The following is a 9,784-nucleotide window of genomic DNA, read 5'->3' on the forward strand; positions in this document are numbered from 1 at the left end:
CACTGTACTCTAACAAGAGCAGTACAGACGAGCGAGCCAATGATAATGGTTTGCATGCATTCTACTAACAATACAGGTGCAAATCGGGGTAACACTTTATTTTAAGATGTCCTTGTCACGCATTATGCATGTAAATTACTATTATAATAACAATTAATTATGCATAATTACATGCAAGTAACCCTAAGCCAAACTCTTATCATAAACGTAACCATATAGTTAGTACATGCAGATAATTAATATTACACAGTACTTAAATGTATAATTACACTGTAACAAGGACAACTTGAAATAAAGTCTAACCCAAATCGGGTTAGACATACTTTTAGTCTGCAGTAAATAATGGGGCAAATAAAGTTAAATTGTCATGTTGCGTGATTCATTAAAATACTCTTTTCCGAGTCTGAAAGTGAAACTCCGAGAAATGCATATGCAATAAGTTAAGTCACAGAAATAGCTGTGCCCATGCCTTTTTGGGGCAATTTTTTCACTGGGCACCTATAGTAAATCCTGACAGTAGTTTGCCCTGGTGCAAACTGTTAGTAAATCTAGCCCTAGACCTAACAGCATACCCTGTAGCAGGTTCATAAAAAGCATTCTTCATGTTACATGCAAAAAGTGTGTGCACACAAAAAATATCAAAGGCAAAAAAGGCTTACCAGGACAGTTCTTTGTAAAGAAATTCACATATGTCCATAGACTGAACATGTGATATACATGTGTATGACATCACCATTTTCACATATTGACATTTTTATAGTTTACATGGACAAAATAACAGTATTGTTTTCTACTTGCACTTTGAAACCCATTTCAAAACTTTGTGCATATAGTTTGTTGTGTTTACCAACAAAACACAGATGACGTGTAAATGAATAACCAAAACGCATACAAGTTTTCCAAAAACCCATGAAATAGTTTGTAGAATCCAGGCTCAGCGGAAATATGCAATAGTGGCAATGTTTCTGCAGCACGGATATTATAGTTCACAGCAGTTTCAAAGTGAAATGTCCAGTGAGTGGCGCTAAAATGCATGTTAAATTTGTGACTGTGGACTTTTTTTTTTATTACTATGGCACGGGCACGTATTGCAGAGTTTTAATCATGGTGGGACAGGCACGTATGGTTGCATTTTTTTATTATGTTGCTTCAGTTTTGCAGAAATTTAGATGCATGTGCTTCCAATGAGCCTGCAGTAGCAGATTTATGCAGTGATAAGCTCTCCAGGGTGGACAAGGGTGGACCATTTCACACATATAGAAGACTGGAATACAGATGGGCAGATGACTGAAAGGAAAAAATGCCGGGGAGCAAAAAAAGATGAGAAAGAGGTTGCCATGATGGAGGAGTGGGGGTGGGGAGAGAATAGTGAAGCAGCATGTAAACAGTGCTCAACCAGGGCTGGAGATGGTTGGCTGGCTGATCAGGGGGATGAGAGATGAAAGGGGCTCGCGCTCCTCTCGTTGACTGTCTGTGCGTGTGAGATACAATGTGACAGCTGAGCGGAGCTGGAAGGTCAGAGTTGAGTTCACAAATGCTAGCCCCAAGGATGAGCGTGGGGTTAGGGATGAAAGGGTGGGGCTGGACAAATGTGAGGGTGCACAGAAGATGAGGGGAAAAAGGGGATCCCAGATTTTTCCTTGCAGTGGTCAGCTGACATTAGGTGCGTTAACATGGACAATTTTTGCTTCCATTGGAATGAATTCATTCTGATTGATGAATCCGAACGTAGTGTTTACATGTACGGTAAATAAAGTGATCGGGTTGATGTGCGCGTTTACATGTCACAAGCTTCTGATCGGATTTACTCTTTTGACATGTGCACACTGCATGAATATTGAGAGTGTGGAGTCACGTGCCAATTTGGGTTGATTTGGACGGGGTCTGAGCCGGTCGGCCATGACGGTAGGAAACGCTATTGTTTGCCAGGGGCAACGCCTTCAGAACTTCACAGAGGAGCAACTAAACATTTCAGAGCTCTTTAATTTATGCACATTTATTATGTCAGAAGAACAGAGATGGATCTACGAATACGAGGAAGAAAAGGAAGAAAGTTTAGCAATGCAATGCAAAAAGATAAGGCTCACACCAAGCTCAAAACAGCGGTGTTTGGAGAAGCTCTCAGGCATCCGACATATCGACCCATACGAGCTCCCTGCAGCGGCACAGAGACCTGGACCATTTACCTTCATGCACACATATGGACATTGTGAATTATCTTGTTTACAGTGTAAGTCACCTTGCATTCACACTGTTAATTTCTTTAATCTAACCAGGAAATTTACATCTTGCAATTACACATTAAGCTATCTTAGCCAACCCAGAACTGGTTTGTCCACTTTGCAGCCCCCATCACAAAAACCTGGTACAGTATGTGTCATTGGGCTAAAATCAAATTACAACTAAATAACTAAATGTATTGTGTAGTAACTTAGACCAAAAACTAGATAATTCACAATGTCCATATGTGTGCGTGGAGGTATGGTCCAGGTCTCTGTGCCATTCCTCTGCAGGGAGCTCGTATGGGTCGATATTTTGGATATCGACCCATACGATATATTATAATGGATAATCATTCCATTACAAACCACTGCCAGAACTGTAGATAGCAGGTTTGATGAAGCTGGCACATCATTGAGTGAATCAAGCGATTAAGAAGACTGCGCGTGCTGACTGAACTGCTGTGAAGAGAGAAACGAACACCGAGCCGAGCCAGATAATGACTCGTTCACGAGTCAAGAACCGGTTGCATCGGTTCTCGGATGACCAGTAACGTTAGTTCTTTCTGACAATTCGATTCAATAAACCAGTTGAAGAAAACAGTTCACCGAATCTTTTTCGCTCGATGCAATGGTGTCATTGGTGTTGACTGCACCTGGGCTCATAACATTAACACAGAATCAGTTCAGAATCAATCACCAAAAGAATCAGTTCGGTTCAGACGCTCTGTGTGTCGGTTTGCTTCACGCTAAATCACACATGCGCAGTATCATCAGCTCCTCTGTTCACGAATCGGACGCGTCTGACAGAAACGGTTCTTGACTCGTGAACGAGTCATTATCTGGCTCGGCGTTCATCTTCAGTTCTCTCTTCACAGCAGTTCAGTCAGTGTACTGTTTGAGTCAATGAATTACTCCGGGATATTGGTTTGTTTTAACTCAGAGGGAGTGTCAGACACATTAAACAAGTTAACAGCTTAATTCATCTGTGGATTCATGCGTATTGGAGACGCAAACTGTTTAAAACGATTCAGTTCGATTTGATGGACTGTTTCAAAAAGATCCGGTTACATCGAATGATTCGTTCGCGAACCAGATATCACAAACTGCTTTGTTTTTAACTGTCTTACAACATACACGGAAGAGAAGACAATGCTGAATATAGTCGTAGTTTTTGCTATTTTTGGACCAAAATGGATTTTCGATGCTTCAAAAAATTCTAAATGACCCTCTGATGTCTTACGGGTTTGAAACAACATGAGGGTAAGTTATTAATGACATGATTTTGCAAATTGGGCTAACTAACCCTAGTAACCGTTTTTTGTTTACAAGAAGTTACAGCCAAAGGAATTGTGATTGTCCTTTAGGTTAATCATTTGAAATAGTAAAAACAATATGTTCAAACTTTTGACTACTTTCTTTAATAGCTACATAACACAATACTTCTACTTTTACTTTCAGTACTTGAGTAGTAAATTTTAAAATAGACTACTTGCAATACTTAAGTACAAAAAATGTTGAATACTTTAGTACTTCTACTTAAGTGTGGTGCTTAAAGAGCATAATTAGCATATTCATGACATAGGTGCGTCGTATTTTCTCGCCCTTTCTGTGCTAATGTACTGCATTTTAATGCTGCAAAAATTCTTAATAAAAAGTTTTTTATTATTATATTTTAATGTTTCTGTTGTCTGACAACGGAATTAATATTGCAATGACTGAAACGCGGTCCATTAAGTCTACATACCAGCTTACAAAGTTAATCTGTGCACTAAAATCCTATTCACGACTAGTCTAATGAAATCACATACACATAAGATTAAGACAATGGTTGTACTGTGATTTCGGCTATACTTGTATGTAAAATAGAGTTAGAAGCAACAGAATATATTTTTTAACTGAAAGTGCTGCTTCTCTCTGCTCGCTGAACAGGGCAGATAGAGAAGCATGTGCGCGCGCTGGGGGAGAGAGAGAGAGAGAGAGAGAGAGAGAGAGAGAGCTTGTGCTCGTTCGGCAGTACCGGAGAGTCTCAGAGACTAAATAAGGTCTGTTATAAAAAAAGTCGCTAGATTTGTCGCTAGTCACATTTTTGGAAAAAAGTTAGTATGGGGGTCTGAAAAGTCGCTAAATCCAGTGACAAATTCACTAAGTTGGCAACACTGGCCGACGGGATCCTGCCAACATGGCGGAGACTGTGATATCGAGGGGAGGGACTCTGTACTATGACGACAACTCCTCACTCTCAATACAGAGTTCCCCACTGCTGTTTTAAAAAGCACACGTTAATTTAACTACTTTGGGTCCTAATTAGGCGACAACCAGCGCATGAACTGCTGTGCTGCTAAACTTTTTTTTAAAAAATGCCTCTTCCCGCATTCAAAACTAATCGTCTGTTGATGAGCGTCTTAAATGAGGACTGGTGGGACATGGTCGTGTTCCACTTCACATACACTGAGTGGAAGGGGAGATTTATAATGACAGGACACATATTTATGACACATTCAACAGGAAGAACACCTCGTTCCGCGCGCCATACGTCATTACGCTATTTCTACGTCACTGCGCATGCACAGTACTTTCCAGTTTCGGTTTTCAATCCGATCAAGTGTTTACATGTCCTCTCGCTCAGATTACAAAGTGCGGGAGCTGCGTAGAGTTCCGATCACATGGGTATGCGGAAATTTCGGATCTGATTTGAGCCTCGGATACGTTCAAATATTTGAACTTCTGCGACTAGACCGTGTGCGAATGCCCGACCGGATGTGATGTATTCTACATTATGAAAACAATATTTACATTGATTAGCCCCATAAAACCAACTGTTTTTATTTTGGGGGTCATCTGATTTGTGACAATGCATTCATACATTAATTATATTCATTATAATTATTAATTTTACCATGGTGACTATGCCAGTTTGAAAGTTCTGAGTGACTGCCGCTAGAGGGAGAAATGTGACAATCGTGTCCAAATGCCGTATGCAGTGGAAAGGGGGCTTTACAATCTGATCAAAATTTTAGTCTGATCGAGACAATTCAATCCGATTTATATATGACATTTTTATTCTGACTGTGCTTCTAGTCCTATTACGATCGGATTAGAAGGGTCCATGTAAACGCAGCTATTGAGATCCAACACGCAATTGTCTGTAGTATTAGAATACTGCTGTTCTTCGGATAAATTTATGCAGGAAAATAATTGTTTAATGACTTCAAAATGCCAAAGCAAGCAGAGACAGTAGACGCTTCCTGTCTGTTGAGACATAATTTAATTGTCTCATTCAGGGAAAACAAACAGCCTCTTCCGTGATGGATTATGAAGGACAACACATGAAGCATTTTAAGGCAGAGATTTTGCGATACCATTTTTTCAGTAGGTATATTTATAAGCTCCTATCAACAGACATGACTGTTTATGTTATTTGTGAGATTTGTGATGTTGTTAGGCACAATACAAAGTGGATTTTTCTTTTTTTTTCTTTTTTTTTAATGTTCAAGAGATATGCACCTCTATTTCAAAGCCAATTTGAATGTGACATACATTGCCTTTAAACTTTGAGGCTGTTTACACACAATTTTCAAAAAAAAAAACAATAAAAACACATTTACAGTGTTTTCGGGGTCTTTAAATGCAAACTTTTGAAAACAGGTTTCAAAGTAAAAAAATTTGGAAAATATACCATTATTATATCCACGTAAACAACACAAAAATAATTTTTTTGAAAATGGTGACGTCATGCACATGCATATTATGTGTTCAGTATATAGGAATGTGTTAGTGCTGACAAAGTAGCATTGCCAACTACTTGCCTGGCATACATAGCCTTTTTTGCTGATTTGAGTGAGACGGTTTTTACAGTCTTTTTGTCTGTACTCAATACATTTTAAAAATGTAAAGGAAAACTTGTATGTTTTGAGTTTTGTTTTGTTGTTGTGTAAACATAGGCAGGACTGGTTTGATGGTTTTAATGGGCTTTTGGCCAATTGGCAGACCAGTTGGCTCAGCTAAAACAGTAAGCCACTTCAGGTTTTTTTAGCAGGATTTTCATTAGTTTGTTATAAATATATTTTCTGTATCATCTATCAAATTCCAAATTAAAACAAAATTAATAAAATGTATTACATTTAGTTTGGAAAGTGTTACATTCATTGAATTTTTTCATACCACACATATATATATATATATATATATATATCAATACCATAATAAAAATTGCCCATATCATGAAGACGCACATGTGTGGCGAATATTCTGTCCTGTCAAGAGGTAAAAAGACAAAGTCAGTCTGACCCCATAATCACTACAGATGTGTTTTCATCTCTGAAATATTAATATCTGCAGTAGAGTTTGGCATTCTGACAACTTCATAAGGAATTGTGGGCATCTGAGGACAAGGGGTCTTTAGAGGAATCAATTTAAGTTGGTCCGACGGATGATGTGTTTCCATCAGAAGGGACCTCAATGCGTTACATCAGGGTCTGGTTTGTTTTGCATCAGTAATTTTAATAAAAATACAATTTCTGCCTCAGAACACCATTGATGGGCTCAGCAGAGGCTAGATGAAACTGTGAGGTTTTATTTTTCTCCAGGGCCGGATGTAGGAAACAGGGAGGGGGTATTAATATCTCTCTCTTGTCCCTCCTGAGAAAAAAAAAAAAAAAGCAACCCAAATTTGACTGTTAAAAATATCCACACCCCACTGCAGGGACAAACCTATATACAGCATCTGTGCCCCGATGAAGATAGATGCCTCTCATTTACTTTACCTCTATAAGATCCCACTCAACCCTCTTGCTCCACGACTCAGCACCGGTATCCAAACCCAAATGAATATGCCACTAACTTAAACTATTATGAGTTTGGAATCAACACAATATTTTTATGTCTTTGAATGAAAGTAATTCTCGACCAAACCACCATTAAACTATTTTGACAATTTTTTTGACCATATTTTGAAATTCATATTTCACCTTTTAGAGCAAAACTCCATTTTCCATTTCCATTCCTCCAGTCTAAGAAAACACTCCCTCAGAAATCATTCTAACAGGGTAATTTGGTACCTGTTTTTGTTATTAGCACAGCTGAAAATGGTTGTGCTGCCTAATGAAGTGTGGAAAAAGCAATAGAGCGTTTATATTTTCAGCTGCTGAAGTATTCAGCACATTTGCATTTTTCACAAGTCACGTTGCAGTTGCAAGTCAAACACAAACATACATTTCTATAAACACAACAGTCTGCTGTCCTTTCCAGAGATGAAGACTATTCCATGCACTACTGTCTTAAAAGTAGAAGGCAAACTGGATCAAAGCAGCACAGACAGAGAAGTCAACGGATTCCACAAGAACAAGAGAGTCAGTAGTTAGAGAAACAGATCCCTCACTGCTTCTCAGCAGGAAGCTTCATTGAACAGTACACACTAAACACCAGCTTCATCTCCAGCTTCATCTGACCTTTAGGGAGCACTTCAAAGAAATTGTTATCTATGTTTAAAAACCTTTGACATTTATGGAAAATTTCTACAAAAGGTTCTTTAAAAGATGTTCTGCACACTAAGAAAGAAATGGTTCTTTTAAGAACTGTTCGGTGAAAGGTTCTTTGGGAAAGTCAAAATGGTTCTTCTATGGCATCACTGTGCAAACCCCCTTTTGAATTCTTTGTTTTTAAGAATATGTTGGCTCTTCGACAACCTGCTTTTATTCCTCTTTCATAAGTCAGTTTGGATAATTGTGGAAATCTAATCCGTACGTAAAGTTATTTCAGACTAAATCAGGCCAAAACGAAGGTCTTTTGGAATTTGTTTTGCAAAAGCAATTTTTACAGAAAAGTCAGCTCTGGCTGGTTAACACAGTTTGAACCCCCATTAGTCAAGGGCGATGACATAGATGAATAGGTAGGTTTCACTTTTCCATCAATTTCTTCTGTTCAGTCCATTGAGTTCAGACACAAATAAAATAAACATTGGATAGCTGATATATAGTAGAAATTGAAGTTGCAATTCTATCTGAAATGGACAGTTTTTATATTTGATGCTGTAAAACTGTTTTAATATTTTTTTTAACTGTTTAATCTATTGCATTAACATTTACCGTATTTTTCGGACTATAAGTCGCACCTGAGTATAAGTCGCATCAGTCCAAAATACATATACATATAAAAAATACATATATAAGTCGCACTGGAGTATAAGAACCAAGAGAAAACATTACCGTCTACAGTCGTGAGAGGGCGCTCTATGTCTTCAGTGTAGACTACAGCAGCACTGAGGAGCATAGAGTGCCCTCTCGCGGCTGTAGACGGTAATGTTTTCTCTTGGTTCATGTCTCTTAGTTCATTTCTCTTTGTACAAGTCATATTAACTTTGATAAATAAGTCGCACCTAAGTATAAGTCGCAGGAACAGCCAAACTATGAAAAAAGGTGCGACTTATAGTCAGGGAAATACGTTAGTCATTTTGGAACTTTTTTTTTTGGGATACTTAGTCTAGCACAGAACCCTGTGTTATTTGCTTTATTTTTATTTTTTTCAAGAATAGGATAGACAAGAAAAGGTAAGTGCTAGTATTAGTTGGTCATGTGCTGGCGAAAAAAGATGAGTCTTTAGATATTTTTTTTTTTAAATGGCATAAAGTGCTAGATTTCCAGACCATGTGTAAATATACATGTGGCTATAATCAGATGCTTTCTTAACTGCTATTTTCTCACCGCTATAATTTTTGATGCAAACAGCATATATTTACATATTATCGAAACGTCACTTTGAGCAGCATGGGCGCCACCAGGATGTTTACTAACAGCAAACTGCAGCAAAGCTATTTCAAACTTCTTATTATGCCAAAGCAAAGAAAATGTCAAGTAACTGTGAAAAAAGCTCAAGTAACTGGCACAAAAATTGCATCTAAAACTGAACAACCGATGAACAAACATGGCAGATTTCAAATCCTGCCCGACCGCAAAATTCTCACTGAAATACATGGGAATGCTAATGGAAAGCTTTCTCCAGGTGTTACAGAACTATTTGCATAACTTCTATGTAAATAATGCACCAATGGCTAGAGAAAGAAGTGTGAAGGAAATCATAAGGGAAATTGTAAATAGCTTTGCAAGATAGCTATGGCGCCACATTAATTACAGGAAGTGGAGCAGTTAAGAGTCAATGGTGTGAGATTCCCACTCTTATTCACTTTTCTGTGCCATTATGGAGTGAACTAATCTGTGCAGCCACCTTTACCATGATTGGATGAGGGTGATTTATTGCAAGTCACTGGGAGAGATGACAGGGGAAGCCCTGCTCTCACAATTCAGATTTGAAAGGAAATAGCAGACTACATGCATTGCTTCTGAGCACACAATGGCCTTCTCAACTCACTTATACAGCCTCATATGACTAATGCTGTGTGCTAATCCCTGTCTCATAGATGCATTACTGCCAATGTCAATGCAATTGACAACTCACTGCTGTTAGAGATACTTTTTCTTAAAGGGATTTTTCTTTTCTCTGAGCAATTTACTCAAAGTCCACTTTCAAGGACCTCCCTGTGTAACCTCAGGAGGTCTCATGCTGTTGCA

Source organism: Carassius auratus, chromosome 43, assembly GCF_003368295.1.
Source record: "Carassius auratus strain Wakin chromosome 43, ASM336829v1, whole genome shotgun sequence".
NCBI lineage: Eukaryota > Metazoa > Chordata > Actinopteri > Cypriniformes > Cyprinidae > Carassius > Carassius auratus.